The 14,596-nt window shown below is 51.7% G+C and overlaps 10 non-coding genes across 10 annotated transcripts; 5 read left to right on the top strand and 5 right to left on the bottom strand.

Moving 5' to 3' along the window:
• Positions 1-1,395: 1,395 nt before the first annotated feature.
• On the top strand, positions 1,396-1,468 carry trnar-acg (transfer RNA arginine (anticodon ACG)). The gene has a single exon. It is a non-coding gene; the product is annotated as a tRNA-Arg (tRNA).
• A 1,273-nt stretch (positions 1,469-2,741) lies between these two features.
• trnay-gua (transfer RNA tyrosine (anticodon GUA)) lies at positions 2,742-2,834 on the bottom strand. The gene is made up of 2 exons: positions 2,798-2,834; positions 2,742-2,777 (listed from the first exon to the last, which is right to left on the bottom strand). It is a non-coding gene; the product is annotated as a tRNA-Tyr (tRNA).
• Positions 2,835-4,246: 1,412 nt separating this feature from the next.
• Positions 4,247-4,319, top strand: trnar-acg (transfer RNA arginine (anticodon ACG)). The gene has a single exon. It is a non-coding gene; the product is annotated as a tRNA-Arg (tRNA).
• Positions 4,320-5,592: 1,273 nt separating this feature from the next.
• trnay-gua (transfer RNA tyrosine (anticodon GUA)) lies at positions 5,593-5,685 on the bottom strand. The gene is made up of 2 exons: positions 5,649-5,685; positions 5,593-5,628 (listed from the first exon to the last, which is right to left on the bottom strand). It is a non-coding gene; the product is annotated as a tRNA-Tyr (tRNA).
• A 1,412-nt stretch (positions 5,686-7,097) lies between these two features.
• trnar-acg (transfer RNA arginine (anticodon ACG)) lies at positions 7,098-7,170 on the top strand. The gene has a single exon. It is a non-coding gene; the product is annotated as a tRNA-Arg (tRNA).
• A 1,273-nt stretch (positions 7,171-8,443) lies between these two features.
• trnay-gua (transfer RNA tyrosine (anticodon GUA)) lies at positions 8,444-8,536 on the bottom strand. Its single transcript has 2 exons — positions 8,500-8,536; positions 8,444-8,479 (listed from the first exon to the last, which is right to left on the bottom strand). It is a non-coding gene; the product is annotated as a tRNA-Tyr (tRNA).
• Positions 8,537-9,948: 1,412 nt separating this feature from the next.
• trnar-acg (transfer RNA arginine (anticodon ACG)) lies at positions 9,949-10,021 on the top strand. Its single transcript has one exon. It is a non-coding gene; the product is annotated as a tRNA-Arg (tRNA).
• A 1,273-nt stretch (positions 10,022-11,294) lies between these two features.
• Positions 11,295-11,387, bottom strand: trnay-gua (transfer RNA tyrosine (anticodon GUA)). Its single transcript has 2 exons — positions 11,351-11,387; positions 11,295-11,330 (listed from the first exon to the last, which is right to left on the bottom strand). It is a non-coding gene; the product is annotated as a tRNA-Tyr (tRNA).
• A 1,412-nt stretch (positions 11,388-12,799) lies between these two features.
• Positions 12,800-12,872, top strand: trnar-acg (transfer RNA arginine (anticodon ACG)). Its single transcript has one exon. It is a non-coding gene; the product is annotated as a tRNA-Arg (tRNA).
• A 1,273-nt stretch (positions 12,873-14,145) lies between these two features.
• Positions 14,146-14,238, bottom strand: trnay-gua (transfer RNA tyrosine (anticodon GUA)). Its single transcript has 2 exons — positions 14,202-14,238; positions 14,146-14,181 (listed from the first exon to the last, which is right to left on the bottom strand). It is a non-coding gene; the product is annotated as a tRNA-Tyr (tRNA).
• Between the last annotated feature and the right edge of the window lie 358 nt (positions 14,239-14,596).

Raw genomic sequence — 14,596 nt, 5'->3', positions numbered from 1 at the left:
ATGCAGCTGATTTAGTGCCATGCACTTTTGGCCACTCAGGGCCTTGTGCGCCTATTGATGGCGCAGCACTGTGGCACCGTGAGCCGCCAGCTGCTCCCCGCAGCTTGTGCGAGTAGTGTAATGGATAAGGCTTCCGTCTGTGGATCGCAAGCTGATAGCGTGCACTCCTTCCTGGCTGGCAGATTTATGCAAACTTTGCATTATGACTCGGGACACCAGGCAAGCTGACTTACTTGGGCGCGCCACCTTTGGCGTCGCTTTCTCAAGTCCCTTCTCAGCGCAGTAGGCACTCTCATTATCTGAAAGTCCTGACTTGGCAATGCCAAGTGACGCACACCACGATAAGCATCAACTGCTGCGAGAGGAACTTCAACGCGGTGAAAGCCGCACTTTGGTCTGTCCGAATTTTGCTGGTCTTCCGGTGCGAGGAGCTGTCGACGACCGAGCGTTGCCGATTGGCACATTCCAAGGTCCAGGACTATGTCCCGAGGGACGCACTGAAGCTTGGCAGGTGTCCCTCCTAGTTGACCTGCGGCCTGCAAGGAAATCCTGCTTCCGGTTGGCCGCCTGCGAGAACATATTCAATGCTTTGCTCCAGTCAGCATGTCTGAGCACCAGCAGGCGAGCAGCTGCAGGACCGCAAGCCAGAAAAATGATGAAAGAAGCCGAAAAGAGCTGGAGCTGACGGAAGGCAAGCGAAGTGAGCGGAAACTAGCAACCGCCACCAGTGTGAAGGAGCAGCCGAGAAGCCTGTGTGACTGACAGGAGGCTTCTTTTTCTTCCAAGGAAGTACTGAGTGTTTGGAAGAGTTACTGCTCCACGGAGCTGCTAGTACGCACCACAGAATGTCGCACGTGAAATGCTGGCAAGTACAGTGAGGCACCTCTTGTAGTGTAATGAGAGAAACTGATCTGTATTGCACTTGATGTCATGTCAAATTTCAACTGTTATGTAATGTATGCTTGCAAATTTTATCAAAAAAGTCTCTTTTTGGAAAGAAAAAGCAACGGTCTGCTGGCGCACAGAAGCAGCTGCACATGTGAAACAGCTGTGTGCAGGGTGTTTTCAGAGAGCAAAGGAGACATTCTGCGCATTGGCGACAACATGTTCCTTCAAAGCAACCTGTCAAGTTAAGAGCACTGGCTTCGGCTAATTGCTGCTTACTCCAAAATGGCAGCTGCACCTTTGAGCTGGAATTGCGGCAGAAACCTAAGGATAACCTTGCTTTGCATGCTCGTGTACTTCACCACTGTTCAAGCTCAAGCATGGAAGGGAAGCAGTGAAGGTGATTCTCTTTGCTGATTGATCACCAAGCGACTCTGACCATTCCCACCCGTGGAGCTGCAAACACCGCAGCTGTGCAGACTGTGAGCTGCAAGTGCAAATGTACCTTTGGGGCCAGTGGCGCAATGGATAACGTGTCTGACTACGGATCAGAAGATTGTAGGTTCGACTCCTACCTGGCTCGTGCTGTTTTTGTACAAACTATGCATTGTGACTTTCTGCGCTTGCGAGCTGGCCGTGCTGCCTGATTCCTTGCAGGGCAAGTGCCTTCATAGCGGCGTAGGCATTTTTCACTCTCAAAATGCGAAGCTCCTCAATGCAATCCGCACTCAAAGTATGCAATGCTGCAAAGCCTTTTCTTTTCCCCTTCACTCAACTCAGCTTTCCAAGGTGGAAAAGTCAAGAAGCCTTGCTTGCCACAGCACAAGAAAGGATATGAAGCCTTTTCAGCACTTTGTGGCTGAGCAGGTGCAACCAATTGGGAGAAGAAGAGCCGGCGCCACTGTTGAGTGCCAAGAACTGGCCGAGCGGAGCGGAGCGAAGAAAGAAGTGGAAAATGCAGGCATCGATCCCGCTACCTCTCGCATGCAAAGCGAGCGCTCTACCACGTGAGCTAATTCCCCAGTGTTGTTGGGGTTGTTAGCCTAGCTTGTTTGGCAGGAGCTCCTCAGCACCACCCTCAACTTGGTCCGTGAGCAGCAGGGAAATCCTGCTTCGGCTTGGCCGGCTGCCTCAAGGCATTCAATGCTTTGCTCCAATCAGCATGTGCGAGCACCAGCAGGCGAGCAGCTGCAGGACCGCAAGCCACAATAACCATGGACGAAGCCAAAAAGAGCCGGAGCTTGCGCAAGGCAAGCCAGCTGAGCGGAAACGAGCAGCCACCCCGAGCGTCAGGGTGCAGCCTAGAACCCTGTCTGACTGACACAAGATTTCTTTTGTTTTCTAGTGAGTGCTGAGCATACTACTTCAAAGAACTCCCTGCTTGGGGCAGCTGACGCAAAAGGGTGCGTGAGGAAAGGCCACTCTGTAAGAGTCTGGCGCCATAGTATAGCGAGCGGCTGGAAACTGTGTAAAAGCCCTGGGGCTGTGGCAGCGGAGAATGTTGGTGATGAAATGTAAATGTACATTGTAAATATAAGCTAGTTCGGCAAGTGTAGTGAGGCAGCTGATGTAGTGTATTGAAAGTAAGGGATGTGCATTGCGCTTTATCGGAGGTGAAATTTGAAGAGTTGTGTAATGTTGTGTCGGAAGTGTATTTTTGAGGTACAGGGCTGTGTGCTGAGCAGCTGGTGCAAGTGCAGAAGTGAAAGAACTGTGTGCGGGCTGTTATGAGAGAGGAAAAGGGGGTTGGTGCGCCTTGTTCGCAAGATCCGAGCGCGTTGTGTACTTGTGAAATTTAGAGTGCTGCCTCGAGCAAATTGTGGCATTGTGCAGACGTAGTGGAAAAAGGCCGTTGTTCCTTCGAGCCGGAATTGAACCAGCGACCTAAGGATGTCAGTGTTTTGATTTTCCTCTACAGTCCTCCGCTCTACCAGCTGAGCTATCGAAGGGGCAGGAGTTGTGGCACATGCAGCTGATTTAGTGCCATGCACTTTTGGCCACTCAGGGCCTTGTGCGCCTATTGATGGCGCAGCACTGTGGCACCGTGAGCCGCCAGCTGCTCCCCGCAGCTTGTGCGAGTAGTGTAATGGATAAGGCTTCCGTCTGTGGATCGCAAGCTGATAGCGTGCACTCCTTCCTGGCTGGCAGATTTATGCAAACTTTGCATTATGACTCGGGACACCAGGCAAGCTGACTTACTTGGGCGCGCCACCTTTGGCGTCGCTTTCTCAAGTCCCTTCTCAGCGCAGTAGGCACTCTCATTATCTGAAAGTCCTGACTTGGCAATGCCAAGTGACGCACACCACGATAAGCATCAACTGCTGCGAGAGGAACTTCAACGCGGTGAAAGCCGCACTTTGGTCTGTCCGAATTTTGCTGGTCTTCCGGTGCGAGGAGCTGTCGACGACCGAGCGTTGCCGATTGGCACATTCCAAGGTCCAGGACTATGTCCCGAGGGACGCACTGAAGCTTGGCAGGTGTCCCTCCTAGTTGACCTGCGGCCTGCAAGGAAATCCTGCTTCCGGTTGGCCGCCTGCGAGAACATATTCAATGCTTTGCTCCAGTCAGCATGTCTGAGCACCAGCAGGCGAGCAGCTGCAGGACCGCAAGCCAGAAATATGATGAAAGAAGCCGAAAAGAGCTGGAGCTGACGGAAGGCAAGCGAAGTGAGCGGAAACTAGCAACCGCCACCAGTGTGAAGGAGCAGCCGAGAAGCCTGTGTGACTGACAGGAGGCTTCTTTTTCTTCCAAGGAAGTACTGAGTGTTTGGAAGAGTTACTGCTCCACGGAGCTGCTAGTACGCACCACAGAATGTCGCACGTGAAATGCTGGCAAGTACAGTGAGGCACCTCTTGTAGTGTAATGAGAGAAACTGATCTGTATTGCACTTGATGTCATGTCAAATTTCAACTGTTATGTAATGTATGCTTGCAAATTTTATCAAAAAAGTCTCTTTTTGGAAAGAAAAAGCAACGGTCTGCTGGCGCACAGAAGCAGCTGCACATGTGAAACAGCTGTGTGCAGGGTGTTTTCAGAGAGCAAAGGAGACATTCTGCGCATTGGCGACAACATGTTCCTTCAAAGCAACCTGTCAAGTTAAGAGCACTGGCTTCGGCTAATTGCTGCTTACTCCAAAATGGCAGCTGCACCTTTGAGCTGGAATTGCGGCAGAAACCTAAGGATAACCTTGCTTTGCATGCTCGTGTACTTCACCACTGTTCAAGCTCAAGCATGGAAGGGAAGCAGTGAAGGTGATTCTCTTTGCTGATTGATCACCAAGCGACTCTGACCATTCCCACCCGTGGAGCTGCAAACACCGCAGCTGTGCAGACTGTGAGCTGCAAGTGCAAATGTACCTTTGGGGCCAGTGGCGCAATGGATAACGTGTCTGACTACGGATCAGAAGATTGTAGGTTCGACTCCTACCTGGCTTGTGCTGTTTTTGTACAAACTATGCATTGTGACTTTCTGCGCTTGCGAGCTGGCCGTGCTGCCTGATTCCTTGCAGGGCAAGTGCCTTCATAGCGGCGTAGGCATTTTTCACTCTCAAAATGCGAAGCTCCTCAATGCAATCCGCACTCAAAGTATGCAATGCTGCAAAGCCTTTTCTTTTCCCCTTCACTCAACTCAGCTTTCCAAGGTGGAAAAGTCAAGAAGCCTTGCTTGCCACAGCACAAGAAAGGATATGAAGCCTTTTCAGCACTTTGTGGCTGAGCAGGTGCAACCAATTGGGAGAAGAAGAGCCGGCGCCACTGTTGAGTGCCAAGAACTGGCCGAGCGGAGCGGAGCGAAGAAAGAAGTGGAAAATGCAGGCATCGATCCCGCTACCTCTCGCATGCAAAGCGAGCGCTCTACCACGTGAGCTAATTCCCCAGTGTTGTTGGGGTTGTTAGCCTAGCTTGTTTGGCAGGAGCTCCTCAGCACCACCCTCAACTTGGTCCGTGAGCAGCAGGGAAATCCTGCTTCGGCTTGGCCGGCTGCCTCAAGGCATTCAATGCTTTGCTCCAATCAGCATGTGCGAGCACCAGCAGGCGAGCAGCTGCAGGACCGCAAGCCACAATAACCATGGACGAAGCCAAAAAGAGCCGGAGCTTGCGCAAGGCAAGCCAGCTGAGCGGAAACGAGCAGCCACCCCGAGCGTCAGGGTGCAGCCTAGAACCCTGTCTGACTGACACAAGATTTCTTTTGTTTTCTAGTGAGTGCTGAGCATACTACTTCAAAGAACTCCCTGCTTGGGGCAGCTGACGCAAAAGGGTGCGTGAGGAAAGGCCACTCTGTAAGAGTCTGGCGCCATAGTATAGCGAGCGGCTGGAAACTGTGTAAAAGCCCTGGGGCTGTGGCAGCGGAGAATGTTGGTGATGAAATGTAAATGTACATTGTAAATATAAGCTAGTTCGGCAAGTGTAGTGAGGCAGCTGATGTAGTGTATTGAAAGTAAGGGATGTGCATTGCGCTTTATCGGAGGTGAAATTTGAAGAGTTGTGTAATGTTGTGTCGGAAGTGTATTTTTGAGGTACAGGGCTGTGTGCTGAGCAGCTGGTGCAAGTGCAGAAGTGAAAGAACTGTGTGCGGGCTGTTATGAGAGAGGAAAAGGGGGTTGGTGCGCCTTGTTCGCAAGATCCGAGCGCGTTGTGTACTTGTGAAATTTAGAGTGCTGCCTCGAGCAAATTGTGGCATTGTGCAGACGTAGTGGAAAAAGGCCGTTGTTCCTTCGAGCCGGAATTGAACCAGCGACCTAAGGATGTCAGTGTTTTGATTTTCCTCTACAGTCCTCCGCTCTACCAGCTGAGCTATCGAAGGGGCAGGAGTTGTGGCACATGCAGCTGATTTAGTGCCATGCACTTTTGGCCACTCAGGGCCTTGTGCACCTATTGATGGCGCAGCACTGTGGCACCGTGAGCCGCCAGCTGCTCCCCGCAGCTTGTGCGAGTAGTGTAATGGATAAGGCTTCCGTCTGTGGATCGCAAGCTGATAGTGTGCACTCCTTCCTGGCTGGCAGATTTATGCAAACTTTGCATTATGACTCGGGACACCAGGCAAGCTGACTTACTTGGGCGCGCCACCTTTGGCGTCGCTTTCTCAAGTCCCTTCTCAGCGCAGTAGGCACTCTCATTATCTGAAAGTCCTGACTTGGCAATGCCAAGTGACGCACACCACGATAAGCATCAACTGCTGCGAGAGGAACTTCAACGCGGTGAAAGCCGCACTTTGGTCTGTCCGAATTTTGCTGGTCTTCCGGTGCGAGGAGCTGTCGATGACCGAGCGTTGCCGATTGGCACATTCCAAGGTCCAGGACTATGTCCCGAGGGACGCACTGAAGCTTGGCAGGTGTCCCTCCTAGTTGACCTGCGGCCTGCAAGGAAATCCTGCTTCCGGTTGGCCGCCTGCGAGAACATATTCAATGCTTTGCTCCAGTCAGCATGTCTGAGCACCAGCAGGCGAGCAGCTGCAGGACCGCAAGCCAGGAAAATGATGAAAGAAGCCGAAAAGAGCTGGAGCTGACGGAAGGCAAGCGAAGTGAGCGGAAACTAGCAACCGCCACCAGTGTGAAGGAGCAGCCGAGAAGCCTGTGTGACTGACAGGAGGCTTCTTTTTCTTCCAAGGAAGTACTGAGTGTTTGGAAGAGTTACTGCTCCACGGAGCTGCTAGTACGCACCACAGAATGTCGCACGTGAAATGCTGGCAAGTACAGTGAGGCACCTCTTGTAGTGTAATGAGAGAAACTGATCTGTATTGCACTTGATGTCATGTCAAATTTCAACTGTTATGTAATGTATGCTTGCAAATTTTATCAAAAAAGTCTCTTTTTGGAAAGAAAAAGCAACGGTCTGCTGGCGCACAGAAGCAGCTGCACATGTGAAACAGCTGTGTGCAGGGTGTTTTCAGAGAGCAAAGGAGACATTCTGCGCATTGGCGACAACATGTTCCTTCAAAGCAACCTGTCAAGTTAAGAGCACTGGCTTCGGCTAATTGCTGCTTACTCCAAAATGGCAGCTGCACCTTTGAGCTGGAATTGCGGCAGAAACCTAAGGATAACCTTGCTTTGCATGCTCGTGTACTTCACCACTGTTCAAGCTCAAGCATGGAAGGGAAGCAGTGAAGGTGATTCTCTTTGCTGATTGATCACCAAGCGACTCTGACCATTCCCACCCGTGGAGCTGCAAACACCGCAGCTGTGCAGACTGTGAGCTGCAAGTGCAAATGTACCTTTGGGGCCAGTGGCGCAATGGATAACGTGTCTGACTACGGATCAGAAGATTGTAGGTTCGACTCCTACCTGGCTCGTGCTGTTTTTGTACAAACTATGCATTGTGACTTTCTGCGCTTGCGAGCTGGCCGTGCTGCCTGATTCCTTGCAGGGCAAGTGCCTTCATAGCGGCGTAGGCATTTTTCACTCTCAAAATGCGAAGCTCCTCAATGCAATCCGCACTCAAAGTATGCAATGCTGCAAAGCCTTTTCTTTTCCCCTTCACTCAACTCAGCTTTCCAAGGTGGAAAAGTCAAGAAGCCTTGCTTGCCACAGCACAAGAAAGGATATGAAGCCTTTTCAGCACTTTGTGGCTGAGCAGGTGCAACCAATTGGGAGAAGAAGAGCCGGCGCCACTGTTGAGTGCCAAGAACTGGCCGAGCGGAGCGGAGCGAAGAAAGAAGTGGAAAATGCAGGCATCGATCCCGCTACCTCTCGCATGCAAAGCGAGCGCTCTACCACGTGAGCTAATTCCCCAGTGTTGTTGGGGTTGTTAGCCTAGCTTGTTTGGCAGGAGCTCCTCAGCACCACCCTCAACTTGGTCCGTGAGCAGCAGGGAAATCCTGCTTCGGCTTGGCCGGCTGCCTCAAGGCATTCAATGCTTTGCTCCAATCAGCATGTGCGAGCACCAGCAGGCGAGCAGCTGCAGGACCGCAAGCCACAATAACCATGGACGAAGCCAAAAAGAGCCGGAGCTTGCGCAAGGCAAGCCAGCTGAGCGGAAACGAGCAGCCACCCCGAGCGTCAGGGTGCAGCCTAGAACCCTGTCTGACTGACACAAGATTTCTTTTGTTTTCTAGTGAGTGCTGAGCATACTACTTCAAAGAACTCCCTGCTTGGGGCAGCTGACGCAAAAGGGTGCGTGAGGAAAGGCCACTCTGTAAGAGTCTGGCGCCATAGTATAGCGAGCGGCTGGAAACTGTGTAAAAGCCCTGGGGCTGTGGCAGCGGAGAATGTTGGTGATGAAATGTAAATGTACATTGTAAATATAAGCTAGTTCGGCAAGTGTAGTGAGGCAGCTGATGTAGTGTATTGAAAGTAAGGGATGTGCATTGCGCTTTATCGGAGGTGAAATTTGAAGAGTTGTGTAATGTTGTGTCGGAAGTGTATTTTTGAGGTACAGGGCTGTGTGCTGAGCAGCTGGTGCAAGTGCAGAAGTGAAAGAACTGTGTGCGGGCTGTTATGAGAGAGGAAAAGGGGGTTGGTGCGCCTTGTTCGCAAGATCCGAGCGCGTTGTGTACTTGTGAAATTTAGAGTGCTGCCTCGAGCAAATTGTGGCATTGTGCAGACGTAGTGGAAAAAGGCCGTTGTTCCTTCGAGCCGGAATTGAACCAGCGACCTAAGGATGTCAGTGTTTTGATTTTCCTCTACAGTCCTCCGCTCTACCAGCTGAGCTATCGAAGGGGCAGGAGTTGTGGCACATGCAGCTGATTTAGTGCCATGCACTTTTGGCCACTCAGGGCCTTGTGCGCCTATTGATGGCGCAGCACTGTGGCACCGTGAGCCGCCAGCTGCTCCCCGCAGCTTGTGCGAGTAGTGTAATGGATAAGGCTTCCGTCTGTGGATCGCAAGCTGATAGCGTGCACTCCTTCCTGGCTGGCAGATTTATGCAAACTTTGCATTATGACTCGGGACACCAGGCAAGCTGACTTACTTGGGCGCGCCACCTTTGGCGTCGCTTTCTCAAGTCCCTTCTCAGCGCAGTAGGCACTCTCATTATCTGAAAGTCCTGACTTGGCAATGCCAAGTGACGCACACCACGATAAGCATCAACTGCTGCGAGAGGAACTTCAACGCGGTGAAAGCCGCACTTTGGTCTGTCCGAATTTTGCTGGTCTTCCGGTGCGAGGAGCTGTCGACGACCGAGCGTTGCCGATTGGCACATTCCAAGGTCCAGGACTATGTCCCGAGGGACGCACTGAAGCTTGGCAGGTGTCCCTCCTAGTTGACCTGCGGCCTGCAAGGAAATCCTGCTTCCGGTTGGCCGCCTGCGAGAACATATTCAATGCTTTGCTCCAGTCAGCATGTCTGAGCACCAGCAGGCGAGCAGCTGCAGGACCGCAAGCCAGAAAAATGATGAAAGAAGCCGAAAAGAGCTGGAGCTGACGGAAGGCAAGCGAAGTGAGCGGAAACTAGCAACCGCCACCAGTGTGAAGGAGCAGCCGAGAAGCCTGTGTGACTGACAGGAGGCTTCTTTTTCTTCCAAGGAAGTACTGAGTGTTTGGAAGAGTTACTGCTCCACGGAGCTGCTAGTACGCACCACAGAATGTCGCACGTGAAATGCTGGCAAGTACAGTGAGGCACCTCTTGTAGTGTAATGAGAGAAACTGATCTGTATTGCACTTGATGTCATGTCAAATTTCAACTGTTATGTAATGTATGCTTGCAAATTTTATCAAAAAAGTCTCTTTTTGGAAAGAAAAAGCAACGGTCTGCTGGCGCACAGAAGCAGCTGCACATGTGAAACAGCTGTGTGCAGGGTGTTTTCAGAGAGCAAAGGAGACATTCTGCGCATTGGCGACAACATGTTCCTTCAAAGCAACCTGTCAAGTTAAGAGCACTGGCTTCGGCTAATTGCTGCTTACTCCAAAATGGCAGCTGCACCTTTGAGCTGGAATTGCGGCAGAAACCTAAGGATAACCTTGCTTTGCATGCTCGTGTACTTCACCACTGTTCAAGCTCAAGCATGGAAGGGAAGCAGTGAAGGTGATTCTCTTTGCTGATTGATCACCAAGCGACTCTGACCATTCCCACCCGTGGAGCTGCAAACACCGCAGCTGTGCAGACTGTGAGCTGCAAGTGCAAATGTACCTTTGGGGCCAGTGGCGCAATGGATAACGTGTCTGACTACGGATCAGAAGATTGTAGGTTCGACTCCTACCTGGCTTGTGCTGTTTTTGTACAAACTATGCATTGTGACTTTCTGCGCTTGCGAGCTGGCCGTGCTGCCTGATTCCTTGCAGGGCAAGTGCCTTCATAGCGGCGTAGGCATTTTTCACTCTCAAAATGCGAAGCTCCTCAATGCAATCCGCACTCAAAGTATGCAATGCTGCAAAGCCTTTTCTTTTCCCCTTCACTCAACTCAGCTTTCCAAGGTGGAAAAGTCAAGAAGCCTTGCTTGCCACAGCACAAGAAAGGATATGAAGCCTTTTCAGCACTTTGTGGCTGAGCAGGTGCAACCAATTGGGAGAAGAAGAGCCGGCGCCACTGTTGAGTGCCAAGAACTGGCCGAGCGGAGCGGAGCGAAGAAAGAAGTGGAAAATGCAGGCATCGATCCCGCTACCTCTCGCATGCAAAGCGAGCGCTCTACCACGTGAGCTAATTCCCCAGTGTTGTTGGGGTTGTTAGCCTAGCTTGTTTGGCAGGAGCTCCTCAGCACCACCCTCAACTTGGTCCGTGAGCAGCAGGGAAATCCTGCTTCGGCTTGGCCGGCTGCCTCAAGGCATTCAATGCTTTGCTCCAATCAGCATGTGCGAGCACCAGCAGGCGAGCAGCTGCAGGACCGCAAGCCACAATAACCATGGACGAAGCCAAAAAGAGCCGGAGCTTGCGCAAGGCAAGCCAGCTGAGCGGAAACGAGCAGCCACCCCGAGCGTCAGGGTGCAGCCTAGAACCCTGTCTGACTGACACAAGATTTCTTTTGTTTTCTAGTGAGTGCTGAGCATACTACTTCAAAGAACTCCCTGCTTGGGGCAGCTGACGCAAAAGGGTGCGTGAGGAAAGGCCACTCTGTAAGAGTCTGGCGCCATAGTATAGCGAGCGGCTGGAAACTGTGTAAAAGCCCTGGGGCTGTGGCAGCGGAGAATGTTGGTGATGAAATGTAAATGTACATTGTAAATATAAGCTAGTTCGGCAAGTGTAGTGAGGCAGCTGATGTAGTGTATTGAAAGTAAGGGATGTGCATTGCGCTTTATCGGAGGTGAAATTTGAAGAGTTGTGTAATGTTGTGTCGGAAGTGTATTTTTGAGGTACAGGGCTGTGTGCTGAGCAGCTGGTGCAAGTGCAGAAGTGAAAGAACTGTGTGCGGGCTGTTATGAGAGAGGAAAAGGGGGTTGGTGCGCCTTGTTCGCAAGATCCGAGCGCGTTGTGTACTTGTGAAATTTAGAGTGCTGCCTCGAGCAAATTGTGGCATTGTGCAGACGTAGTGGAAAAAGGCCGTTGTTCCTTCGAGCCGGAATTGAACCAGCGACCTAAGGATGTCAGTGTTTTGATTTTCCTCTACAGTCCTCCGCTCTACCAGCTGAGCTATCGAAGGGGCAGGAGTTGTGGCACATGCAGCTGATTTAGTGCCATGCACTTTTGGCCACTCAGGGCCTTGTGCACCTATTGATGGCGCAGCACTGTGGCACCGTGAGCCGCCAGCTGCTCCCCGCAGCTTGTGCGAGTAGTGTAATGGATAAGGCTTCCGTCTGTGGATCGCAAGCTGATAGTGTGCACTCCTTCCTGGCTGGCAGATTTATGCAAACTTTGCATTATGACTCGGGACACCAGGCAAGCTGACTTACTTGGGCGCGCCACCTTTGGCGTCGCTTTCTCAAGTCCCTTCTCAGCGCAGTAGGCACTCTCATTATCTGAAAGTCCTGACTTGGCAATGCCAAGTGACGCACACCACGATAAGCATCAACTGCTGCGAGAGGAACTTCAACGCGGTGAAAGCCGCACTTTGGTCTGTCCGAATTTTGCTGGTCTTCCGGTGCGAGGAGCTGTCGATGACCGAGCGTTGCCGATTGGCACATTCCAAGGTCCAGGACTATGTCCCGAGGGACGCACTGAAGCTTGGCAGGTGTCCCTCCTAGTTGACCTGCGGCCTGCAAGGAAATCCTGCTTCCGGTTGGCCGCCTGCGAGAACATATTCAATGCTTTGCTCCAGTCAGCATGTCTGAGCACCAGCAGGCGAGCAGCTGCAGGACCGCAAGCCAGAACAATTATGAAAGAAGCCGAAAAGAGCTGGAGCTGACGGAAGGCAAGCGAAGTGAGCGGAAACTAGCAACCGCCACCAGTGTGAAGGAGCAGCCGAGAAGCCTGTGTGACTGACAGGAGGCTTCTTTTTCTTCCAAGGAAGTACTGAGTGTTTGGAAGAGTTACTGCTCCACGGAGCTGCTTGTACGCACCACAGAATGTCACACGTGAAATGCTGGCAAGTACAGTGAGGCACCTCTTGTAGTGTAATGAGAGAAACTGATCTGTATTGCACTTGATGTCATGTCAAATTTCAACTGTTATGTAATGTATGCTTGCAAATGTTATCAAAAAAGTCTCTTTTTGGAAAGAAAAAGCAACGGTCTGCTGGCGCACAGAAGCAGCTGCACATGTGAAACAGCTGTGTGCAGGGTGTTTTCAGAGAGCAAAGGAGACATTCTGCGCATTGGCGACAACATGTTCCTTCAAAGCAACCTGTCAAGTTAAGAGCACTGGCTTCGGCTAATTGCTGCTTACTCCAAAATGGCAGCTGCACCTTTGAGCTGGAATTGCGGCAGAAACCTAAGGATAACCTTGCTTTGCATGCTCGTGTACTTCACCACTGTTCAAGCTCAAGCATGGAAGGGAAGCAGTGAAGGTGATTCTCTTTGCTGATTGATCACCAAGCGACTCTGACCATTCCCACCCGTGGAGCTGCAAACACCGCAGCTGTGCAGACTGTGAGCTGCAAGTGCAAATGTACCTTTGGGGCCAGTGGCGCAATGGATAACGTGTCTGACTACGGATCAGAAGATTGTAGGTTCGACTCCTACCTGGCTTGTGCTGTTTTTGTACAAACTATGCATTGTGACTTTCTGCGCTTGCGAGCTGGCCGTGCTGCCTGATTCCTTGCAGGGCAAGTGCCTTCATAGCGGCGTAGGCATTTTTCACTCTCAAAATGCGAAGCTCCTCAATGCAATCCGCACTCAAAGTATGCAATGCTGCAAAGCCTTTTCTTTTCCCCTTCACTCAACTCAGCTTTCCAAGGTGGAAAAGTCAAGAAGCCTTGCTTGCCACAGCACAAGAAAGGATATGAAGCCTTTTCAGCACTTTGTGGCTGAGCAGGTGCAACCAATTGGGAGAAGAAGAGCCGGCGCCACTGTTGAGTGCCAAGAACTGGCCGAGCGGAGCGGAGCGAAGAAAGAAGTGGAAAATGCAGGCATCGATCCCGCTACCTCTCGCATGCAAAGCGAGCGCTCTACCACGTGAGCTAATTCCCCAGTGTTGTTGGGGTTGTTAGCCTAGCTTGTTTGGCAGGAGCTCCTCAGCACCACCCTCAACTTGGTCCGTGAGCAGCAGGGAAATCCTGCTTCGGCTTGGCCGGCTGCCTCAAGGCATTCAATGCTTTGCTCCAATCAGCATGTGCGAGCACCAGCAGGCGAGCAGCTGCAGGACCGCAAGCCACAATAACCATGGACGAAGCCAAAAAGAGCCGGAGCTTGCGCAAGGCAAGCCAGCTGAGCGGAAACGAGCAGCCACCCCGAGCGTCAGGGTGCAGCCTAGAACCCTGTCTGACTGACACAAGATTTCTTTTGTTTTCTAGTGAGTGCTGAGCATACTACTTCAAAGAACTCCCTGCTTGGGGCAGCTGACGCAAAAGGGTGCGTGAGGAAAGGCCACTCTGTAAGAGTCTGGCGCCATAGTATAGCGAGCGGCTGGAAACTGTGTAAAAGCCCTGGGGCTGTGGCAGCGGAGAATGTTGGTGATGAAATGTAAATGTACATTGTAAATATAAGCTAGTTCGGCAAGTGTAGTGAGGCAGCTGATGTAGTGTATTGAAAGTAAGGGATGTGCATTGCGCTTTATCGGAGGTGAAATTTGAAGAGTTGTGTAATGTTGTGTCGGAAGTGTATTTTTGAGGTACAGGGCTGTGTGCTGAGCAGCTGGTGCAAGTGCAGAAGTGAAAGAACTGTGTGCGGGCTGTTATGAGAGAGGAAAAGGGGGTTGGTGCGCCTTGTTCGCAAGATCCGAGCGCGTTGTGTACTTGTGAAATTTAGAGTGCTGCCTCGAGCAAATTGTGGCATTGTGCAGACGTAGTGGAAAAAGGCCGTTGTTCCTTCGAGCCGGAATTGAACCAGCGACCTAAGGATGTCAGTGTTTTGATTTTCCTCTACAGTCCTCCGCTCTACCAGCTGAGCTATCGAAGGGGCAGGAGTTGTGGCACATGCAGCTGATTTAGTGCCATGCACTTTTGGCCACTCAGGGCCTTGTGCGCCTATTGATGGCGCAGCACTGTGGCACCGTGAGCCGCCAGCTGCTCCCCGCAGCTTGTGCGAGTAGTGTAATGGATAAGGCTTCCGTCTGTGGATCGCAAGCTGATAGCGTGCACTCCTTCCTGGCTGGCAGATTTATGCAAACTTTGCATTATGACTCGGGACACCAGGCAAGCTGACTTACTTGGGCGCGCCACCTTTGGCGTCGCTTTCTCAAGTCCCTTCTCAGCGCAGTAGGCACTCTCATTATCTGAAAGTCCTGACTTGGCAATGCCAAGTGACGCACACCACG

This window comes from Heterodontus francisci, chromosome 5 (genome assembly GCF_036365525.1).
Source record: "Heterodontus francisci isolate sHetFra1 chromosome 5, sHetFra1.hap1, whole genome shotgun sequence".
NCBI classification, from domain to species: Eukaryota; Metazoa; Chordata; class Chondrichthyes; order Heterodontiformes; family Heterodontidae; genus Heterodontus; species Heterodontus francisci.
Note: the sequence above shows the minus strand (reverse complement) of the source record. Positions and strands in the feature narration are given on the sequence as shown.